A 27,068-nucleotide genomic window follows, 5' to 3' on the forward strand; every position below is an offset into this window, starting at 1 on the left:
GTAATGGGATTACACTGAATTTTACATATTTTGTGTAGAATCATGTCCTAAACAATATTTCAACAGCAGAAAAAAGCTTGATGAAATTCATTTGTTATTTCCACTCCGAATCAAATACGCTTCAAGTCGGTGAGATATAGACTTTTTGAACGAATGGCTATATCTTTTGAACTTGTAGCTGGATTACTCGGAATATTACATATATTGTGCAAAATCATGTCCTAAAGTAAATATTTCAACAGCAGAAACCAGCTTGTTGAAATTCATTAGTCATTTCCACTCAAAATCAAAAACGCTTCAACTCAGTTGGATAAGCACTTTTTGACCTTGTGGCTATATCTTTTGAACTTATTGCTGGATTACACAGAATTTGACATATATTGTAAAGAATCATGTCCTTTACAACATCTATCAACAGCAAAAACCAAAATATTGTAATTCATTAGTAATTTCCACTCCAACTCAAAAACGCGTTAACTCGTTGAGATAAGCACTTTTTGAACGAATGGCTATATCTTTTGAACCTGTGATGGGATTACAATTAATTTGACATATATTGTGCAGAATCATGTCCTAAACAGCATATTTCAACAGTAGAAACCAACTTGATGAAATTCATTAGTTATTTCCACACCTAATCAAAAACGCTTCAACTCCGTGAGATAAGCAATTTTTGCATGAATGGCTATATCTTTTGATCTTGTCGCTGAATTACACTGAATTTGATATATGTTGTGCAGAATAATGTCCTAAACAACATATATCAACAGCAGAAACCAGCATGATGAAATTTATTAGTTATTTCCACTCCAACTCAAAAAAAGATTTAACCTCGGTAAGATATGCACTTTTTGAACGAATGGCTATATCTTTTGAAAATGTACCTGGATTACACTGAATTTGACATAAATTGTAAAAAATCTTGTCCTAAACAACATATTTCAACAGCAGAATACAGCTTGATGAAATCCATAAGTTATTTCCACTTTTAAACAAAAACTCTTCAACTCGGTGAGATAAGCACTTTTTGAACTAATGGCTGTATCTTTTGAACTTGTAGCTGGATTACCCTGAATTTTACATTTTTTGTGCTGAATCATGTCCTATACAACATATTTCAACAACAGAAACCAGCTTGATGAAATTGATTAGTTATTTCCACTCCTAATCAAAAACGCTTCAACTCCGTGAGATAAGCACTTTTTTAACGAAAGGCTATATCTTTTGATCTTGACGCTGGATTACACTGAATTTGACATATTTTGCGTAGAATCATGTCCTAAAAAACATATTTCAACAGCAGAAACCAGCTTGATGAAATTCATTAGTTATTTCCACTTCTAATCAAAAACGCTTCAACCCAAAAAGATAAACACTTTTTGAACGAATGGCTATATCTTTTGAACCTGTGATGGGATTACACTGAATTTGACATATTTTGTGCAGAATCATGTCCTAAACAACATCTATCAACGTCAGAAACCAGCTTGATGAAATTCATTAGTCATTTCCACTCAAAATCAAAAACGCTTCAACTCAGTGAGATAAACACTTTTTGACCTTATGGATACATCTTTTGAACTTGTGGTTGGATTAACATGAATTTGTCATATTTTGTGCAGAATCATGTTCTAAATAAGATATTTCAACAGCAGAAACCGGCTTGATGAAATTCATTAGTTATTTCAACTCCTAATCAAAAACGGTTCAACTCGGTGTGAAGACTTTTTGAACGAATGGCTATATCTTTTTAACCTGTAATGGGATTACACTGAAATTGACATATATTGTGCAGAATCATGTCCTAGACAACATATTTCAACAGCAGAAACCAGCTTAATGGAATTCGTTAGATATTTCCACTCCTAATCAAAAACGCTTCAACTCGGTGAGATGAAGACTTTTTGAACGAATGGCTTTATCTTTTTAACCTGTGATGGGATTACACTGAAATTGACATATATTTTGCAGAATCATGTCCTAAACAACATATATCAACAGCAGAAACCAGCATGATGAAATTCATTTGTTATTTCCACTCCTAATCCAAAACGATTTAACTCGATAAGATATGCAGTTTTTGACCTTATGGCTATATCTTTTGAACTTGTGGCTGGATTACACTGAATTTGACATATATTGTACAGAATCATGTCCTATACAACATCTATCAACAGCAGAAAAAGGCTTGGTGAAAATCAATAGTTATTTCCTCTCTTAATCAAAAATGCTTTAATTCGGTGAGATAAGCACTTTTTGAACGAATGGCTATATCTTTTGAACCTGTGATTGGATTACACTGAATTTGACATATATTGTTGAGAATCATGTCCTAAACAACATATTTCAACAGTAGAAACCAACTTGATGAAATTCATTTGTTATTTCCACTCCGAATCAAATACGCTTCAAGTCGGTGAGATATAGACTTTTTGAACGAATGGCTATATCTTTTGAACTTGTAGCGGGATTACACTGAATTTGATATGTATTGTGCAGAATCATGTCCTATACAAAATCTATCAACAGCAGAAAAAGGCTTGGTGAAATTCAATAGTAATTTCCTCTCTTAATCAAAAACGCTTCAACTCGGTGAGATACGCAGTTTTTGAACGAATGGCTATATCTTTTGAACCTGTGATGGGATTACACTGAATTTGAAATATTTTGTGTAGAATCATGTCCAAGACAACATGTATCAACAGCAGAAACCAGCTTGATGAAATTCATCAGTTATTTCCACTCCAACTCAAAAACAATTTAACTCGATAAGATAAGCACTTTTTTAACGAATGGCTATATCTTTTGAACATGCCGCTGGATTACACTGAAATTGACATTAATTGTACAGAATCATGTACTGAACATCATATATGAACAGCAGAAACCAGCTTGATGAAATTCATGAGTTATTTCCACTCAATCAAAAACGCTTCAATCCGATAAGATAAACACTTTTTGAACGAATGGCTATATTATTTGAACATGTGATGGGATTACACTGAATTTAACATATATTGTGCAGAATCATGTCCTAAACAACATATATCACCAGTAGACACCAGCTTGATGAAATTCATGAGTTATTTCCACTCCTAATCAAAAGGGATTTAACTCGGTAAGATAAGTACTTTTTGACCTTATGGCTATATCTTTTGAACTTGTAGCTGGATGACACAGAATTTGACATATATTGTGCAGAATCATGTCCTAAACAACATATTTCAACAGCAGAAACCAGCTTGATGAAATTCATTAGTCATTTCCATTCCAACTCAAAAACGCTTCAACTCGGTGAGATAAGCAGTTTTTGAACGAATGGCTATATCTTTTGATCTTGTCTCTGAATTACACTGAATTTGACATATATTGTGCAGAATCATGTCCTATACAACATCTATCAACAGCAGAAATAGGCTTAGTGAAATTCAATAGTTATTTCCTCTCCTAATCAAAAACGCTTCAACTCGGTGAGATACGCAGTTTTTGAACGAATGGCTATATCTTTTGAACCTGTGATGTGATTACACTGAATTTGAAATATTTTGTGCAAAATCATGTCCTAAACAACATATTTCAACAGCAGAAACCAGCTTGATGAAATTCATTAGTTATTTCCACTCCAAATCAAAAACGCTTCAACTCAGTAAGATAAGCAATTTTTCAACGAATGGCTATATCTTTTGACCTTGTAGCTGGATTCCACTGAAATTGACATATATTGTGCAAAATCATGTTCCAAACAACAAATGTCAACGGCAAAAACCAGCTTGATGAAATCCATTAGTTATTTCCACTCCTGATCAAAAACGCTTCAATTCGGTGAGAAAAGCACTTTTTGAACGAATGGCTATATATTTTGATCCTGTTGCTGGGTTACACTGAATTTGATATATATATTGCAGAATCATGTCCTAAACAACATATTTCAAAAGCAGAAACCAGCTTGATGAAATTCATTAGTTATTTTCACTCCTAATCAAAAACGCTTCAACTCAGTGAGATAAGCACTTTTTGACCTTATGGCTACATCTTTTGAACTTGTGGCTGGATTAACATATATTTGACATATATTGTGCAGAATCATGTTCTAAACAAGATATTTCAACAGCAGAAACCGGCTTGATGAAATTCATTAGTTATTTCCACTCCTAATCAAAAACGGTTCAACTCGGTGTGAAGACTTTTTGAACGAATGGCTATATCTTTTTAACCTGTAATGGGATTACACTGAAATTGACACATATTGTGCAGAATCATGTCCTAGACAACATATTTCAACAGTAAAAACCAGCTTAATGGAATTCGTTAGTTATTTCCACTCCTAATCAAAAACGCTTCAACTCGGTGAGATGAAGACTTTCTGAACGAATGGCTTTATCTTTTTAACCTGTGATGGGATTACACTGAAATTGAAATATATTGTGCAGAATCATGTCCTAAACAACATATATCAACAGCAGAAACCAGCATGATGAAATTCATTAGTTATTTCCACTCCTAATCCAAAACGATTTAACTCGATAAGATATGCAGTTTTTGACCTTATGGCTATATCTTTTGAACTTGTGGCTGGATTACACTGAATTTGACATATATTGTACAGAATCATGTCTTTAATAACATCTATCAACAGCAGAAACAGGCTTGGTGGAAATCATTAGTCATTTCTTCTCAAAAACAAAAAAGCTTCAATTCAGTGACATAATTACTTTTTTACCTTATGGCTATATCTTTTGAACTTATAGCTGGATTACACTGAATTTGACATATATTGTGCAGAATCATGTCCTAAACAACATATTTCAACGGCAAAAACCAGCTTGATGAAATCCATTAGTTATTTCCACTCCTGATCAAAAACGCTTCAATTCGGTGAGAAAAGCACTTTTTGAACGAATGGCTATATATTTTAATCCTGTTGCTGGGTTACACTGAATTTGATATATATATTGCAGAATCATGTCCTAAACGCCATATTTCAAAAGCAGAAACCAGCTTGACGAAATCCATCAGTTATTTTCACTCCTAATCAAAATCGCTTCAACTCGGTGAGATGAAGACTTTTTGAACGAATGGCTATATCTTTTTAACCTGTGATGGGATTACAATGAAATTGACATATATAGTAAAGAATCATGTCCTAGACAACATATTTCAACAGCAGAAACCAGAATGATGAAATCCATTAGTTATTTCCACTCCTGATCAAAAACGCTTCAATTCGGTGAGAAAAGCAGTTTTTGAACTTATGGATAAATCTTTTGAACTTGTGGCTGGATTAACATGAATTTGACATATATTGTGCAGAATCATGTCCTTATCAACATATATCAACAGCAAAAACCAAATTGGTGAAATTCATTAGTTATTTCCGCTCGTCATCAAAAACGCTTCAACGCGATAAGATAAGCACTTTTTGAACGAATGGCTATATCTTTTAAACCGGTGATGTGATTAAACTAAATTTGACATATATTGTGCAAAATCATGTCCTAAACAACATATATCAACAGCAAAACCCGCATATTGAAATTCATTAGTTATTTCCACTGCAACTCAAAAACGCTTCAACTCGGTGAGATAAGCAGTTTTTGAACGAATGGTTATATCTTTTGATCTTGTCGCTGGATTACACTGAATTTAACATATATTGTGCAGAATCATGTCCTATACAACATATTTCAACAGCAGAAACCAGCTTGATGAAATCCATTAGTTTTTTCCACTCCTAATCAAAATCGCTTCAACCCGATAAGATAAAAACTTTTTGAACGAATGGCTATATCTTTTGATCTTGTCGCTGAATTACACTGAATTTGACATATATTGTGCAGAATCATGTTCTAAACAACATATTTCAACAGCAGAAACCAGATTAATGAAATTCATTAGTTATTTCCACTCCTACTCAAAAACGTTTCAACTCGGTGAGATAAGTACTTTTTAAACGGATGGCTATATCTTTTGAACTTGTAGCTGGATTACACTGAATTTGATATTAATTGTGCAGAATCATGTTCTAAATAACATATTCCACCGGCAAAAACCAGCTTGATAAAGCCATTAGTTATTTCCACTCCAACTCAAGAACGCTTCAACTCAGTGACATAAGCACTTTTTGATCTTATGGCTATATCTTTTGAATTTATAGCTGGAATACATTGAATTTGACATATATAGTGCAGAATCATGTCCTAAACAACACATATCAACAGCAAAAAACCAGCATATTGTAATTCATTAGTAATTTCCACTCAAAATCTAAAACGCTTCAACTCAGTGAGATAAGAACTTTTTGACCTTATGGCTATATCTTTTGAACTTGTAGCTGGATTACACTGAATTTGACATATATTGTGCAGAATCATGTTCTAAACAACACATTTCAACGGTAAAAACCAGCTTGATGAAATCCATTAGATATATCCACTCCTAATCAAAAACGCTTCAACTCGGTGAGAAAAGCACTTTTTGAACGGATGGCTATATCTTTTGAACTTGTAGCTGGATTACACTGAATTTGATATTAATTGTGCAGAATCATGTTCTAAATAACATATTCCACCGGCAAAAACCAGCTTGATAAAGCCATTAGTTATTTCCACTCCTAATCAAAAGCGATTTAACTCGGTAAGATAAGTACTTTTTGACCTTATGGCTATATCTTTTGAACTTGTAGCTGGATGACACAGAATTTGACATATATTGTGCAGAATCATGTCCTAAACAACATATTTCAACAGCAGAAACCAGCTTGATGAAATTCATTAGTCATTTCCATTCCAACTCAAAAACGCTTCAACTCGGTGAGATAAGCAGTTTTTGAACGAATGGCTATATCTTTTGATCTTGTCTCTGAATTACACTGAATTTGACATATATTGTGCAGAATCATGTCCTATACAACATCTATCAACAGCAGAAATAGGCTTAGTGAAATTCAATAGTTATTTCCTCTCCTAATCAAAAACGCTTCAACTCGGTGAGATACGCAGTTTTTGAACGAATGGCTATATCTTTTGAACCTGTGATGTGATTACACTGAATTTGAAATATTTTGTGCAAAATCATGTCCTAAACAACATATTTCAACAGCAGAAACCAGCTTGATGAAATTCATTAGTTATTTCCACTCCAAATCAAAAACGCTTCAACTCAGTAAGATAAGCAATTTTTCAACGAATGGCTATATCTTTTGACCTTGTAGCTGGATTCCACTGAAATTGACATATATTGTGCAAAATCATGTTCCAAACAACAAATGTCAACGGCAAAAACCAGCTTGATGAAATCCATTAGTTATTTCCACTCCTGATCAAAAACGCTTCAATTCGGTGAGAAAAGCACTTTTTGAACGAATGGCTATATATTTTGATCCTGTTGCTGGGTTACACTGAATTTGATATATATATTGCAGAATCATGTCCTAAACAACATATTTCAAAAGCAGAAACCAGCTTGATGAAATTCATTAGTTATTTTCACTCCTAATCAAAAACGCTTCAACTCAGTGAGATAAGCACTTTTTGACCTTATGGCTACATCTTTTGAACTTGTGGCTGGATTAACATATATTTGACATATATTGTGCAGAATCATGTTCTAAACAAGATATTTCAACAGCAGAAACCGGCTTGATGAAATTCATTAGTTATTTCCACTCCTAATCAAAAACGGTTCAACTCGGTGTGAAGACTTTTTGAACGAATGGCTATATCTTTTTAACCTGTAATGGGATTACACTGAAATTGACACATATTGTGCAGAATCATGTCCTAGACAACATATTTCAACAGTAGAAACCAGCTTAATGGAATTCGTTAGTTATTTCCACTCCTAATCAAAAACGCTTCAACTCGGTGAGATGAAGACTTTCTGAACGAATGGCTTTATCTTTTTAACCTGTGATGGGATTACACTGAAATTGAAATATATTGTGCAGAATCATGTCCTAAACAACATATATCAACAGCAGAAACCAGCATGATGAAATTCATTAGTTATTTCCACTCCTAATCCAAAACGATTTAACTCGATAAGATATGCAGTTTTTGACCTTATGGCTATATCTTTTGAACTTGTGGCTGGATTACACTGAATTTGACATATATTGTACAGAATCATGTCTTTAATAACATCTATCAACAGCAGAAACAGGCTTGGTGGAAATCATTAGTCATTTCCTCTCAAAAACAAAAAAGCTTCAATTCAGTGACATAATTACTTTTTTACCTTATGGCTATATCTTTTGAACTTATAGCTGGATTACACTGAATTTGACATATATTGTGCAGAATCATGTCCTAAACAACATATTTCAACGGCAAAAACCAGCTTGATGAAATCCATTAGTTATTTCCACTCCTGATCAAAAACGCTTCAATTCGGTGAGAAAAGCACTTTTTGAACGAATGGCTATATATTTTAATCCTGTTGCTGGGTTACACTGAATTTGATATATATATTGCAGAATCATGTCCTAAACGCCATATTTCAAAAGCAGAAACCAGCTTGACGAAATCCATCAGTTATTTTCACTCCTAATCAAAATCGCTTCAACTCGGTGAGATGAAGACTTTTTGAACGAATGGCTATATCTTTTTAACCTGTGATGGGATTATAATGAAATTGACATATATAGTAAAGAATCATGTCCTAGACAACATATTTCAACAGCAGAAACCAGAATGATGAAATCCATTAGTTATTTCCACTCCTGATCAAAAACGCTTCAATTCGGTGAGAAAAGCAGTTTTTGAACTTATGGATAAATCTTTTGAACTTGTGGCTGGATTAACATGAATTTGACATATATTGTGCAGAATCATGTCCTTATCAACATATATCAACAGCAAAAACCAAATTGGTGAAATTCATTAGTTATTTCCGCTCGTCATCAAAAACGCTTCAACGCGATAAGATAAGCACTTTTTGAACGAATGGCTATATCTTTTAAACCGGTGATGTGATTAAACTAAATTTGACATATATTGTGCAAAATCATGTCCTAAACAACATATATCAACAGCAAAACCCGCATATTGAAATTCATTAGTTATTTCCACTGCAACTCAAAAACGCTTCAACTCGGTGAGATAAGCAGTTTTTGAACGAATGGTTATATCTTTTGATCTTGTCGCTGGATTACACTGAATTTAACATATATTGTGCAGAATCATGTCCTATACAACATATTTCAACAGCAGAAACCAGCTTGATGAAATCCATTAGTTTTTTCCACTCCTAATCAAAATCGCTTCAACCCGATAAGATAAAAACTTTTTGAACGAATGGCTATATCTTTTGATCTTGTCGCTGAATTACACTGAATTTGACATATATTGTGCAGAATCATGTTCTAAACAACATATTTCAACAGCAGAAACCAGATTAATGAAATTCATTAGTTATTTCCACTCCTACTCAAAAACGTTTCAACTCGGTGAGATAAGTACTTTTTAAACGGATGGCTATATCTTTTGAACTTGTAGCTGGATTACACTGAATTTGATATTAATTGTGCAGAATCATGTTCTAAATAACATATTCCACCGGCAAAAACCAGCTTGATAAAGCCATTAGTTATTTCCACTCCAACTCAAGAACGCTTCAACTCAGTGACATAAGCACTTTTTGATCTTATGGCTATATCTTTTGAATTTATAGCTGGAATACATTGAATTTGACATATATAGTGCAGAATCATGTCCTAAACAACACATATCAACAGCAAAAAACCAGCATATTGTAATTCATTAGTAATTTCCACTCAAAATCTAAAACGCTTCAACTCAGTGAGATAAGAACTTTTTGACCTTATGGCTATATCTTTTGAACTTGTAGCTGGATTACACTGAATTTGACATATATTGTGCAGAATCATGTTCTAAACAACACATTTCAACGGTAAAAACCAGCTTGATGAAATCCATTAGATATATCCACTCCTAATCAAAAACGCTTCAACTCGGTGAGAAAAGCACTTTTTGAACGGATGGCTATATCTTTTGAACTTGTAGCTGGATTACACTGAATTTGATATTAATTGTGCAGAATCATGTTCTAAATAACATATTCCACCGGCAAAAACCAGCTTGATAAAGCCATTAGTTATTTCCACTCCAACTCAAGAACGCTTCAACTCAGTGACATAAGCACTTTTTGATCTTATGGCTATATCTTTTGAATTTATAGCTGGATTACACTGAATTTGACATATATAGTGCAGAATCATGTCCTAAACAACACATATCAACAGCAAAAAACCAGCATATTGTAATTCATTAGTAATTTCCACTCAAAATCTAAAACGCTTCAACTCAGTGAGATAAGAACTTTTTGACCTTATGGCTATATCTTTTGAACTTGTAGCTGGATTACACTGAATTTGACATATATTGTGCAGAATCATGTTCTAAACAACACATTTCAACGGTAAAAACCAGCTTGATGAAATCCATTAGATATATCCACTCCTAATCAAAAACGCTTCAACTCGGTGAGAAAAGCACTTTTTGAACGGATGGCTATATCTTTTGAACTTGTAGCTGGATTACACTGAATTTGATATTAATTGTGCAGAATCATGTTCTAAATAACATATTCCACCGGCAAAAACCAGCTTGATAAAGCCATTAGTTATTTCCACTCCTAATCAAAAGCGATTTAACTCGGTAAGATAAGTACTTTTTGACCTTATGGCTATATCTTTTGAACTTGTAGCTGGATGACACAGAATTTGACATATATTGTGCAGAATCATGTCCTAAACAACATATTTCAACAGCAGAAACCAGCTTGATGAAATTCATTAGTCATTTCCATTCCAACTCAAAAACGCTTCAACTCGGTGAGATAAGCAGTTTTTGAACGAATGGCTATATCTTTTGATCTTGTCTCTGAATTACACTGAATTTGACATATATTGTGCAGAATCATGTCCTATACAACATCTATCAACAGCAGAAATAGGCTTAGTGAAATTCAATAGTTATTTCCTCTCCTAATCAAAAACGCTTCAACTCGGTGAGATACGCAGTTTTTGAACGAATGGCTATATCTTTTGAACCTGTGATGTGATTACACTGAATTTGAAATATTTTGTGCAAAATCATGTCCTAAACAACATATTTCAACAGCAGAAACCAGCTTGATGAAATTCATTAGTTATTTCCACTCCAAATCAAAAACGCTTCAACTCAGTAAGATAAGCAATTTTTCAACGAATGGCTATATCTTTTGACCTTGTAGCTGGATTCCACTGAAATTGACATATATTGTGCAAAATCATGTTCCAAACAACAAATGTCAACGGCAAAAACCAGCTTGATGAAATCCATTAGTTATTTCCACTCCTGATCAAAAACGCTTCAATTCGGTGAGAAAAGCACTTTTTGAACGAATGGCTATATATTTTGATCCTGTTGCTGGGTTACACTGAATTTGATATATATATTGCAGAATCATGTCCTAAACAACATATTTCAAAAGCAGAAACCAGCTTGATGAAATTCATTAGTTATTTTCACTCAAAATCAAAAACGCTTCAACTCAGTGAGATAAGCACTTTTTGACCTTATGGCTACATCTTTTGAACTTGTGGCTGGATTAACATATATTTGACATATATTGTGCAGAATCATGTTCTAAACAAGATATTTCAACAGCAGAAACCGGCTTGATGAAATTCATTAGTTATTTCCACTCCTAATCAAAAACGGTTCAACTCGGTGTGAAGACTTTTTGAACGAATGGCTATATCTTTTTAACCTGTAATGGGATTACACTGAAATTGACATATATTGTGCAGAATCATGTCCTACACAACATATTTCAACAGTAGAAACCAGCTTAATGGAATTCGTTAGTTATTTCCACTCCTAATCAAAAACGCTTCAACTCGGTGAGATGAAGACTTTCTGAACGAATGGCTTTATCTTTTTAACCTGTGATGGGATTACACTGAAATTGAAATATATTGTGCAGAATCATGTCCTAAACAACATATATCAACAGCAGAAACCAGCATGATGAAATTCATTAGTTATTTCCACTCCTAATCCAAAACGATTTAACTCGATAAGATATGCAGTTTTTGACCTTATGGCTATATCTTTTGAACTTGTGGCTGGATTACACTGAATTTGACATATATTGTACAGAATCATGTCTTTAATAACATCTATCAACAGCAGAAACAGGCTTGGTGGAAATCATTAGTCATTTCCTCTCAAAAACAAAAAAGCTTCAATTCAGTGACATAATTACTTTTTTACCTTATGGCTATATCTTTTGAACTTATAGCTGGATTACACTGAATTTGACATATATTGTGCAGAATCATGTCCTAAACAACATATTTCAACGGCAAAAACCAGCTTGATGAAATCCATTAGTTATTTCCACTCCTGATCAAAAACGCTTCAATTCGGTGAGAAAAGCACTTTTTGAACGAATGGCTATATATTTTAATCCTGTTGCTGGGTTACACTGAATTTGATATATATATTGCAGAATCATGTCCTAAACGCCATATTTCAAAAGCAGAAACCAGCTTGACGAAATCCATCAGTTATTTTCACTCCTAATCAAAATCGCTTCAACTCGGTGAGATGAAGACTTTTTGAACGAATGGCTATATCTTTTTAACCTGTGATGGGATTACAATGAAATTGACATATATAGTAAAGAATCATGTCCTAGACAACATATTTCAACAGCAGAAACCAGAATGATGAAATCCATTAGTTATTTCCACTCCTGATCAAAAACGCTTCAATTCGGTGAGAAAAGCAGTTTTTGAACTTATGGATAAATCTTTTGAACTTGTGGCTGGATTAACATGAATTTGACATATATTGTGCAGAATCATGTCCTTATCAACATATATCAACAGCAAAAACCAAATTGGTGAAATTCATTAGTTATTTCCGCTCGTCATCAAAAACGCTTCAACGCGATAAGATAAGCACTTTTTGAACGAATGGCTATATCTTTTAAACCGGTGATGTGATTAAACTAAATTTGACATATATTGTGCAAAATCATGTCCTAAACAACATATATCAACAGCAAAACCCGCATATTGAAATTCATTAGTTATTTCCACTGCAACTCAAAAACGCTTCAACTCGGTGAGATAAGCAGTTTTTGAACGAATGGTTATATCTTTTGATCTTGTCGCTGGATTACACTGAATTTAACATATATTGTGCAGAATCATGTCCTATACAACATATTTCAACAGCAGAAACCAGCTTGATGAAATCCATTAGTTTTTTCCACTCCTAATCAAAATCGCTTCAACCCGATAAGATAAAAACTTTTTGAACGAATGGCTATATCTTTTGATCTTGTCGCTGAATTACACTGAATTTGACATATATTGTGCAGAATCATGTTCTAAACAACATATTTCAACAGCAGAAACCAGATTAATGAAATTCATTAGTTATTTCCACTCCTACTCAAAAACGTTTCAACTCGGTGAGATAAGTACTTTTTAAACGGATGGCTATATCTTTTGAACTTGTAGCTGGATTACACTGAATTTGATATTAATTGTGCAGAATCATGTTCTAAATAACATATTCCACCGGCAAAAACCAGCTTGATAAAGCCATTAGTTATTTCCACTCCAACTCAAGAACGCTTCAACTCAGTGACATAAGCACTTTTTGATCTTATGGCTATATCTTTTGAATTTATAGCTGGAATACATTGAATTTGACATATATAGTGCAGAATCATGTCCTAAACAACACATATCAACAGCAAAAAACCAGCATATTGTAATTCATTAGTAATTTCCACTCAAAATCTAAAACGCTTCAACTCAGTGAGATAAGAACTTTTTGACCTTATGGCTATATCTTTTGAACTTGTAGCTGGATTACACTGAATTTGACATATATTGTGCAGAATCATGTTCTAAACAACACATTTCAACGGTAAAAACCAGCTTGATGAAATCCATTAGATATATCCACTCCTAATCAAAAACGCTTCAACTCGGTGAGAAAAGCACTTTTTGAACGGATGGCTATATCTTTTGAACTTGTAGCTGGATTACACTGAATTTGATATTAATTGTGCAGAATCATGTTCTAAATAACATATTCCACCGGCAAAAACCAGCTTGATAAAGCCATTAGTTATTTCCACTCCAACTCAAGAACGCTTCAACTCAGTGACATAAGCACTTTTTGATCTTATGGCTATATCTTTTGAATTTATAGCTGGATTACACTGAATTTGACATATATAGTGCAGAATCATGTCCTAAACAACACATATCAACAGCAAAAAAACAGCATATTGTAATTCATTAGTAATTTCCACTCAAAATCTAAAACGCTTCAACTCAGTGAGATAAGAACTTTTTGACCTTATGGCTATATCTTTTGAACTTGTAGCTGGATTACACTGAATTTGACATATATTGTGCAGAATCATGTTCTAAACAACACATTTCAACGGTAAAAACCAGCTTGATGAAATCCATTAGATATATCCACTCCTAATCAAAAACGCTTCAACTCGGTGAGAAAAGCACTTTTTGAACGGATGGCTATATCTTTTGAACTTGTAGCTGGATTACACTGAATTTGATATTAATTGTGCAGAATCATGTTCTAAATAACATATTCCACCGGCAAAAACCAGCTTGATAAAGCCATTAGTTATTTCCACTCCAACTCAAGAACGCTTCAACTCAGTGACATAAGCACTTTTTGATCTTATGGCTATATCTTTTGAATTTATAGCTGGATTACACTGAATTTGACATATATAGTGCAGAATCATGTCCTAAACAACACATATCAACAGCAAAAAACCAGCATATTGTAATTCATTAGTAATTTCCACTCAAAATCTAAAAAGCTTCAACTCAGTGAGATAAGAACTTTTTGACCTTATGGCTATATCTTTTGAACTTGTAGCTGGATTACACTGAATTTGACATATATTGTGCAGAATCATGTCCTAAACAACATATATCAACAGCAAAAACCAGCATGTTGAAATTCATGAGTTCTTTCCACTACAACTCAAAAACGCTTCAAACGGTGAGATAAGCAGTTTTTGAACGAATGGCTATATCTTTTGATCTTGTCGCTTGATTACACTGAATTTGATATATATTGTGCAGAATCATGTCCTATACAAAATCTAACAACAGCAGAAAAAGGCTTGGTGAAATTCAATGGTTATTTCCTCTCTTAATCAAAAACGCGTTAACTCGGTGAGATAAGCACTTTTTGAACGAATGGCTATATCTTTTGAACCTGTGATGGGATTACACTGAATTTGATATATATTGTGCAGAATCATGTCCTAAACAACATATATCAACAGCAGAAACCAGCATGATGAAATTCATTAATTATTTCCACTCCAACTCAAAAAAGATTTAATCTCGGTAAGATAAGCACTTTAAACGAATGGCTATATCTTTTGAACTTGTGGCTGAATTACACTGAATTTGACATATGTTGTGCTGAATCATGTCCTTTACAACATATTTCAACAGCAGAAACCAGCTTGATGAAATTCATTAGTTTTTTCACCTCCAACTCAAAAACGATTTAACTCGGAAAGATAAGCACTTTTTGACCTTAAGGCTATAGCTTTTGATCTTGACGCTGGATTACACTGAATTTGACATATTTTGGGTAGAATCATGTCCTAAACAACATATTTCAACAGCAGAAACCAGCTTGATGAAATTCATTTGTTATTTCCACTCCGAATAAAAACGCTTCAAGTCGGTGAGATAAGCACTTTTTGAACGAATGGCTATATCTTTTTAAACTGTGATTGGATTACACTGAATTTGACATATATTGTGCAAAATCATGTCCTAAAGTAAATATTTCAACAGCAGAAACCAGCTTGATGAAATTCATTAGTCATTTCCACTCAAAATCAAAAACGCTTCAACTCAGTTGGATAAGCACTTTTTGACCTTGTGGCTATATCTTTTGAACTTATTGCTGGATTACACTGAATTTGACATATATTGTAAAGAATCATGTCCTTTACAACATCTATCAACAGCAAAAACCAGCATATTGTAATTCATTAGTAATTTCCACTCCAACTCAATAGCGCTTCAACTCCGTGAGATAAGCAGTTTTTGAACGAATGGCTATATCTTTTGATCTTGTCGCTGGATTACACTGAATTTGAAATATATTGTGCAGAATCATGTCCTATACAACATCTATCAACAGCAGACACAGGCTTGGTGAAATTCAAAAGTTATTTCCTCTCTTAATCAAAAACGCGTTAACTCGTTGAGATAAGCACTTTTTGAACGAATGGCTATATCTTTTGAACCTGTGATGGGATTACAATGAATTTGACATATATTGTGCAGAATCATGTCCTAAACAGCATATTTCAACAGTAGAAACCAACTTGATGAAATTCATTGGTAATTTCCACACTTAATCAAAAACGCTTCAACTCCGTGAGATAAGCAATTTTTGCATGAATGGCTATATCTTTTGATCTTGTCGCTGGATTACACTGAATTTGATATATATTGTGCAGAATAATGTCCTAAACAACATATATCAACAGCAGAAACCAGCATGATGAAATTTATTAGTAATTTCCACTTCAACTCAAAAAAAGATTTAACCTCGGTAAGATATGCACTTTTTGAACGAATGGCTATATCTTTTGAAAATGTACCTGGATTACACTGAATTTGACATATATTGTGCAGAATCATGTCCTAAACAACATATTTCAACAGTAGAAACCAACTTGATGAAATTCATTAGTTATTTCCACTCCTAATCAAAAACTCCTCAACTCGATGAGATAAGCAATTTTTGACCTTAAGGCTATATCTTTTGATCTTGAATCTGGATTACACTGAATTTGACATATATTGTGCAGAATCATGTCCTAAACAACGTATATCAACAGCAGAAACCAGCATGATGAAACTCATTTGTTATTTCCTCTCTTAATCAAAAACGCTTCAACTCAGTGAGATAAGCACTTTTTGATCTTATGGCTATATCTTTTTAATTTATAGCTGGATTACACTGAATTTGACATATATTGTGCAGAATCATGTCCTAAACAGCATATTTACACAGTAGAAACCAACTTGATGAAATACATTAGTTATTTCCACTCCTAATCAAAAACGCTTCAACTCCGTGAGATAAGCACTTTTTGCATGAATGGCTATATCTTTTGATCTTGTCGCTGGATTACACTGAATTTGACATATATTGTGCAGAATCATGTCCTGAACAACATATATAAAACAGCAGAAACCAGCATGACTAAATTCATTAGTCATTTCCACTCCAACTCAAAAAAGATTTAACCTCGGTAAGATAAGAACTTTTTAACCTCATGGCTATATCTTTTGAACTTGTACCTGGATTACACTGAATTTTACATATATTGTGCAGAATCATGTCCTAAACAACATATTTCAACAGCAGAAACCAGCATGATGAAATTCATTAGTTATTTCCACTCAAACTCAAAAACGATTTAACTCGATAAGATAAGCACTTTTTGAACGAATGGCTATATCTTTTGAACTTGTGGCTGGATTACACTGAATTTGACATATATTGTGCAAAATCATGTCCTAAACTACATATATCAACAGCAGAAATCAGGTTAGTGAAATTCATTAGTTTTTTCCACTCTTATTCAAAAATGCTTTAACCCGATAAGATAAGCACTTTTTGAACGAATGGCTATATCTTTTGAACCTGTGATGGGATTACACTAAATTTGACATATATTTTGCTGAATCATGTCCTAAACAACATATATCAACAGCAGAAACCAGAATGATGAAATTAATTAGTTATTTCCACTCTAACTCTAAAAGATTTAACCTGGGTAAGATAAGCACTTTTTGACCTTATGGCTATATCTTTTGAACATGTATCTGGATTTCACTGAATTGGACATATATTGTGCAGAATCATGTCCTAAACAACATATATCAACAGCAAAAACCAACTTGGTGAAATTCATTAGTTATTTCCACTCTTAATCGAAAACGCTTCAATCCGATAAGATGGCCATATGTTTTGAACCTATGATGTGATTACACTAAATTTGAAAAATATTGTGCAGAATCATGTCCTAAACAACATATTTCAAGAGTAGAAACCAACTTGATGAAATTCATTAGTTATTTCCACTCCTAATCAAAAACGCTTCAGCTCGGTGAGATAAGCACTTTTTGAACAAATGGCTATATCTTTTGAACTTGTCGCTGGATTACACTGAATTTGACATATTTTGTGCAAAATCATTTTCGAAACAACATAATTCAACGGCAAAAAACAGCTTGATGAAATCCATTAGGTATTTCCACTCCTAATCAAAAACGCTTCAACTAGGTTAGAGAAGCACTTTTTGAACAAATGGCTATATCTTTTGAACTTGTACCTGGATGACACTGAATTTGACATATATTGTGCAGAATCATGTCCTAAACAACATATATCAACAGCAGAAACCAGCATGATGAAATTCATTAGTTATTTCCACTCCAACTCAAAAAAGATTTAACCTCGGGAAGATAAGCACTTTTTAACCTTATGGCTATATCTTTTGAACTTGTAGCTGGATTACACTGAATTTGACATATATTGTGCAGAATCATGTTCTAAACAACATATATCCAGCAGTAACCAGCTTGATGAAATTAATGAGTTATTTCCACTCCAACTCAAAAACTATTTAACTTGATAAGATAAGCAATTTTTGACCTTCAGGCTATATCTTTTGATCTTGTAGCTGGATTACACTGAATTTGACATATATTGTGCAGAATCATGTCCTAAACAACATATTTCAACAGCAGAGACCAGCTTGATGATATTCAATAGTTATTTCATCTCTTAATCAAAAACGCTTCAACTCGGTGACATAAGCACTTTTTGAACGCATGGCTATATCTTTTGAAACTGTGATGGGATTACACTGAATTTGACATATATTGTGCAGAATCATGTCCTAAACAACATATTTCAACAGCAGAAACCAGCTTGATGAAATTCATTAGTCATTTCCACTCAAAATCTAAAACGCTTCAACTCAGTGAGATAAGAACTTTTTGACCTTATGGCTATATCTTTTGAACTTGTAGCTGGAATACACTGAATTTGACATATATTGTGCAGAATCATGTCCTAAACAACATATATCAACAGCAAAAACCAGCATGTTGAAATTCATTAGTTATTTCCACTACAACTCAAAAACGCTTCAACTCGGTGATATAAGCAGTTTTTGCACGAATGGCTATATTTTTTGATCTTGTCGCTGGATTACACTGAATTTGAAATATATTGTACAGAATCATGTCCCATCCAACATCTATCAACAGCAGAAAAAGGCTTGGTGAAATTCATTAGTTATTTCCATTCCTAATTAAAAACGCTTCAACTCTGTGAGGGAAGCACTTTTTGAACGAATGGCTATATCTTTTGAACTTGTAGCTGGATTACACTGAATTAACATATATTGTGCAGAATAATGTACTGAACAACATATTTGAACAGCGGAAACCAGCTTGGTGAAATTCATTAGTTATTTCCTCTCCTAATCAAAAACGCTTCAACTCGGTGCAATAAGCATTCTTTGAACGAATTGGCTCTATCTTTTGAACCGCTGTTGGGATTACACTGAATTTGACATATATTGTGCAGAATCAAGTCCTAAACAACATGTTTCAATGGCAAAAACCAGCTTGATGAAATCCATTAGTTATTTCCACTCCTAATCAAAAATGCTTCAAGTCGGTGTGAGAAGCACTTTTTGAACGAATGGCTATATCTTTTTCAATGTTGCTGGATTACAATTAAATTGACATATATTGTGCAGAATCATGTCCTAAAGAACATATTTGAACAGCAGAAACCAGCTTGGTGAAATTCATTAGTTATTTCATGTCTTAATCAAAAACGCTTCAACCCGATAAGATAAACACTTTTTGAACGAATGGCTTTATCTTTTGAACCTGTGATGGGATTACACTGAATTTGACATATATTGTGCAGAATCATGTTCTAAACAACATATATCCAGCAGAAACCAGCTTGATGAAATTCATGAGTTATTTCCAGTCCAACTCAAAAACGATTTAACTCGATAAGATAAGCAGATTTTGACCTTATGGCTCTATCTTTTGAACTTGTTGCTGGATTACACTGAATTTGACATATATTGAACAGAATCATGTCCTAAACAACATATTTCAACAACAGAATCCAGCTTGATGAAATTCATTAGTCATTTCCACTCAAAATCAAAAACGCTTCAAATCAGTGAGATAAGCACTTTTTGACGTTATGGCTATAACTTTTTAACTTATAGCTGGATTACACTGAATTTGATGTATATTGTGCAGAATCATGTCCTAAACAACATATATCAACACCAAAAACCAGCATATTGAAATTCATTGGTTATTTCCACTGCAACTCAAAAACGCTTCAACTCTGTGAGATTAGCAGTTTTTGCACGAATGGCTATATCTTTTGATCTTGTCGCTGGATTACACTGAATTTGACATATATTGGACAGAATCATGTTCTATACAACATCTATCACCAGCAAAAACAGGCTTGGTGAATTTCAATAGTTATTTCCTCTCTTAATCAAAAACGCTTCAACAAGGTGTGATAAGCACTTTTTGAACGAATGGCTACATGTTATGAACCGGTGATGGGATTACACTGAATTTGACATATATTGTGCAGAATCATGTCCTAAACAACATATATCAACAGCAGAAACCAGCAGGATGAAATTTATTAGTTATTTCCACTCCAACTCAAAAAAGATTTAACCTCGGTAAGATAAGCACTTTTTAACCTTATGGCTAAATCTTTTGAACTTGTAGCTGGATTACACTGAATTTGACATATATTGTGCAGAATCATGTCCTAAACAACATATTTAAACAGTAGAAACCAACTTGATGAAATTAATTAGTTATTTCCACTCCTAATCAAAAACGCCTCAACTCGGTGAGATAAGCACTTTTTGAACGAATGGCTATATCTTTTGAACTTGTAGCTGGATTGCACTGAATTTGACATATTTTGTGCAGAATCATGTCCGATACAACATATTTCAACAGCAGAAACCAGCTTGATGAAATTCATTAGTTATTTCCAATCCAACTCAAAAATGATTTAACTCGGTAAGATAAGCACTTTTTGAACTTAAGTCTATATCTTTTGATCTTGACGCTGGATTGCACTGAATTTGACATATTTTGTGTAGAATCATGTCCTAAACAACATATTTCAACAGCAGAAACCAGCTTGATGAAATACATTAGTTATTTCCACTCCTAATCAAAAACGCTTCAACTCCGTGAGATAAGCACTTTTTGCATGAATGGCTATATCTTTTGATCTTGTCGCTGGATTACACTGAATTTGACATATATTGTGCAGAATCATGTCCTGAACAACATATATAAAACAGCAGAAACCAGCATGACTAAATTCATTAGTCATTTCCACTCCAACTCAAAAAAGATTTAACCTCGGTAAGATAAGAACTTTTTAACCTCATGGCTTAATCTTTTGAACTTGTACCTGGATTACACTGAATTTTACATATATTGTGCAGAATCATGTCCTAAACAACATATTTCAACAGCAGAAACCAGCATGATGAAATTCATTAGTTATTTCCACTCAAACTCAAAAACGATTTAACTCGATAAGATAAGCACTTTTTGAACGAATGGCTATATCTTTTGAACTTGTGGCTGGATTACACTGAATTTGAAATATATTGTGCAAAATCATGTCCTAAACTACATATATCAACAGCAGAAATCAGGTTAGTGAAATTCATTAGTTTTTTCCACTCTTATTCAAAAATGCTTTAACCCGATAAGATAAGCACTTTTTGAACAAATGGCTATATCTTTTGAACCTGTGATGGGATTACACTAAAGTTGACATATATTTTGCTGAATCATGTCCTAAACAACATATATCAACAGCAGAAACCAGAATGATGAAATTAATTAGTTATTTCCACTCTAACTCTAAAAGATTTAACCTGGGTAAGATAAGCACTTTTTGACCTTATGGCTATATCTTTTGAACATGTATCTGGATTTCACTGAATTTGACATATATTGTGCAGAATCATGTCCTAAACAACATATATCAACAGCAAAAACCAACTTGGTGAAATTCATTAGTTATTTCCACTCTTAATCGAAAACGCTTCAATCCGATAAGATGGCCATATGTTTTGAACCTATGATGTGATTACACTAAATTTGAAAAATATTGTGCAGAATCATGTCCTAAACAACATATTTCAAGAGTAGAAACCAACTTGATGAAATTCATTAGTTATTTCCACTCCTAATCAAAAACGCTTCAGCTCGGTGAGATAAGCACTTTTTGAACAAATGGCTATATCTTTTGAACTTGTCGCTGGATTACACTGAATTTGACATATTTTGTGCAAAATCATGTTCGAAACAACATAATTCAACGGCAAAAAACAGCTTGATGAAATCCATTAGGTATTTCCACTCCTAATCAAAAACGCTTCAACTAGGTTAGAGAAGCACTTTTTGAACAAATGGCTATATCTTTTGAACTTGTACCTGGATGACACTGAATTTGACATATATTGTGCAGAATCATGTCCTAAACAACATATATCAACAGCAGAAACCAGCATGATGAAATTCATTAGTTATTTCCACTCCAACTCAAAAAAGATTTAACCTCGGGAAGATAAGCACTTTTTAACCTTATGGCTATATCTTTTGAACTTGTAGCTGGATTACACTGAATTTGACATATATTGTGCAGAATCATGTTCTAAACAACATATATCCAGAAGTAACCAGCTTGATGAAATTAATGAGTTATTTCCACTCCAACTCAAAAACTATTTAACTTGATAAGATAAGCAATTTTTGACCTTCAGGCTATATCTTTTGATCTTGTAGCTGGATTACACTGAATTTGACATATATTGTGCAGAATCATGTCCTAAACAACATATTTCAACAGCAGAGACCAGCTTGATGATATTCAATAGTTATTTCATCTCTTAATCAAAAACGCTTCAACTCGGTGACATAAGCACTTTTTGAACGCATGGCTATATCTTTTGAAACTGTGATGGGATTACACTGAATTTGACATATATTGTGCAGAATCATGTCCTAAACAACATATTTCAACAGCAGAAACCAGCTTGATGAAATTCATTAGTCATTTCCACTCAAAATCTAAAACGCTTCAACTCAGTGAGATAAGAACTTTTTGACCTTATGGCTATATCTTTTGAACTTGTAGCTGGAATACACTGAATTTGACATATATTGTGCAGAATCATGTCCTAAACAACATATATCAACAGCAAAAACCAGCATGTTGAAATTCATTAGTTATTTCCACTACAACTCAAAAACGCTTCAACTCGGTGATATAAGCAGTTTTTGCACGAATGGCTATATTTTTTGATCTTGTCGCTGGATTACACTGAATTTGAAATATATTGTACAGAATCATGTCCCATCCAACATCTATCAACAGCAGAAAAAGGCTTGGTGAAATTCATTAGTTATTTCCATTCCTAATTAAAAACGCTTCAACTCTGTGAGGGAAGCACTTTTTGAACGAATGGCTATATCTTTTGAACTTGTAGCTGGATTACACTGAATTAACATATATTGTGCAGAATAATGTACTGAACAACATATTTGAACAGCGGAAACCAGCTTGGTGAAATTCATTAGTTATTTCCTCTCCTAATCAAAAACGCTTCAACTCGGTGCAATAAGCATTCTTTGAACGAATTGGCTCTATCTTTTGAACCGCTGTTGGGATTACACTGAATTTGACATATATTGTGCAGAATCAAGTCCTAAACAACATGTTTCAATGGCAAAAACCAGCTTGATGAAATCCATTAGTTATTTCCACTCCTAATCAAAAATGCTTCAAGTCGGTGTGAGAAGCACTTTTTGAACGAATGGCTATATCTTTTTCAATGTTAATGGATTACAATTTAATTGACATATATTGTGCAGAATCATGTCCTAAAGAACATATTTGAACAGCAGAAACCAGCTTGGTGAAATTCATTAGTTATTTCATGTCTTAATCAAAAACGCTTCAACCCGATAAGATAAACACTTTTTGAACGAATGGCTTTATCTTTTGAACCTGTGATGGGATTACACTGAATTTGACATATATTGTGCAGAATCATGTTCTAAACAACATATATCCAGCAGAAACCAGCTTGATGAAATTCATGAGTTATTTCCAGTCCAACTCAAAAACGATTTAACTCGATAAGATAAGCAGATTTTGACCTTATGGCTCTATCTTTTGAACTTGTTGCTGGATTACACTAAATTTGACATATATTGAACAGAATCATGTCCTAAACAACATATTTCAACAACAGAATCCAGCTTGATGAAATTCATTAGTCATTTCCACTCAAAATCAAAAACGCTTCAAATCAGTGAGATAAGCACTTTTTGACGTTATGGCTATAACTTTTTAACATATAGCTGGATTACACTGAATTTGATGTATATTGTGCAGAATCATGTCCTAAACAACATATATCAACAGCAAAAACCAGCATATTGAAATTCAATGGTTATTTCCACTGCAACTCAAAAACGCTTCAACTCTGTGAGATTAGCAGTTTTTGCACGAATGGCTATATCTTTTGATCTTGTCGCTGGATTACACTGAATTTGACATATATTGGACAGAATCATGTTCTATACAACATCTATCACCAGCAAAAACAGGCTTGGTGAATTTCAATAGTTGTTTCCTCTCTTAATCAAAAACGCTTCAACAAGGTGTGATAATCACTTTTTGAATGAATGGCTACATGTTATGAACCGGTGATGGGATTACACTGAATTTGACATATATTGTGCAGAATCATGTCCTAAACAACATATATCAACAGCAGAAACCAGCAGGATGAAATTTATTAGTTATTTCCACTCCAACTCAAAAAAGATTTAACCTCGGTAAGATAAGCACTTTTTAACCTTATGGCTAAATCTTTTGAACTTGTAGCTGGATTACACGGAATTTGACATATATTGTGCAGAATCATGTCCTAAACAACATATTTAAACAGTAGAAACCAACTTGATGAAATTAATTAGTTATTTCCACTCCTAATCAAAAACGCCTCAACTCGGTGAGACAAGCACTTTTTGAACGAATGGCTATATCTTTTGATCTTGACGCTGGATTGCACTGAATTTGACATATTTTGTGTAGAATCATGTCCTAAACAACATATTTCAACAGCAGAAACCAGCTTGATGAAATTCATTTGTTATTTCCACTCCTAATCAAAAACGCTTCAACTCAGAGAGATAAGCACTTTTTGATCTTATGGCTATATCTTTTGAATTTATAACTGGATTACACTGAATTTGACATATATTGTGCAGAATCATGTCCTGAACAACATATATCAACAGCAAAAAAACAGCATATTGTAATTCATTAGTAATTTCCACTCCAACTCATAAACGCTTCAACTCGGTGAGATAAGCAGTTTTTGAACGAATGGCTATATCTTTTGATCTTGTCGCTGGATTACACTGAATTTGACATAAATTGTGCAGAATCATGTCCTATACAACATCTATCAATAGCAGAAAAAGGCTTGGTGAAATTCAATAGTTATTTCCTCTCTTAATCAAAAACGCGTTAACTCGGTGAGATAAGCAGTTTTTGAACAAATGGCTATATCTTTTGATCTTGTCGCTGGATTACACTGAATTTGACATAAATTGTGCAGAATCATGTCCTATACAAAATCTATCAACAGCAGAAACAGGCTTGGTGAAATTCATTAGTTATTTCCTCTCTTAATAAAAAACGCTTCAACTCCGTGAGATCAGCACTTTTTGCATGAATGGCTATATATTTGATCTTGTCGCTGGATTACACTGAATTTGACATATATTGTGCAGAATCATGTCCTATACAAAATCTATCAACAGCAGAAACAGGCTTGGTGAAATTCATTAGTTATTTCCACTCCAACTCAAAAACGCTTCAACCCGATAAGATAAACACTTTTTGAACGAATGGCTTTATCTTTTGAACCTGTGATGGGATTACACTGAATTTGACATATATTGTGCAGAATCATGTTCTAAACAACATATATCCAGCAGAAACCAGCTTGATGAAATTCATGAGTTATTTCCAGTCCAACTCAAAAACGATTTAACTCGAAAAGATAAGCAGTTTTTGACCTTATGGCTATATCTTTTGAACTTGTAACTGGATTACACTGAATTTGACATATTGTGCTCATTAATGTCCTAAAAAACATATTTCAACAACAGAAACCAGCTTGATGAAATTCATTAGTCATTTCCACTCAAAATCAAAAACGCTTCAAATCAGTGAGATAAGCACTTTTTGACCTTATGGCTATATCTTTTTAACTTATAGCTGGATTTCACTGAATTTGACATATATTGTGCAGAATCATGTCCTAAACAACATATATCAATAGCAGAAAAAGGCTTGGTGAAATTCAATAGTTATTTCCTCTCTTAATCAAAAACGCTTCAACTAGGTGTGATAAGCACTTTTTGAACGAATGGCTACATGTTATGAACCGGTGATGGGATTACACTGAATTTGACATATATTGTGCAGAATCATGTCCTAAACAACATATATCAACAACAAAAACCAACTTGGTGAAATTCATTAGTTATTTCCACTCCTAATCAAAAACGCTTCAACTCGGTGAGATAAGCACTTTTTGCACGAATGGCTATGTCTTTTGATCTTGTCGCTGGATTATACTGAATTTGACTTATTTTGTGCAAAATCATGTCCTAAACAACATATTTCAACAGCAGAAACTAGTTTGGTGAAATTCATTAGTTATTTCCACTCCTATTCAAAAACGCTTCAATTCGGTGAGATAAGCACTTTTTTAATCGAAAACGCTTCAACCCGATAAGATAAGCACTTTTTGAACGAATGGCTATA

This window comes from Fistularia commersonii, unplaced genomic scaffold (assembly GCF_037954325.1).
Source record: "Fistularia commersonii isolate RoL2024-O1a breed Wild unplaced genomic scaffold, RoL_Fcom_v1.0 HiC_scaffold_40, whole genome shotgun sequence".
In the NCBI taxonomy this organism is placed as follows: Eukaryota; Metazoa; Chordata; class Actinopteri; order Syngnathiformes; family Fistulariidae; genus Fistularia; species Fistularia commersonii.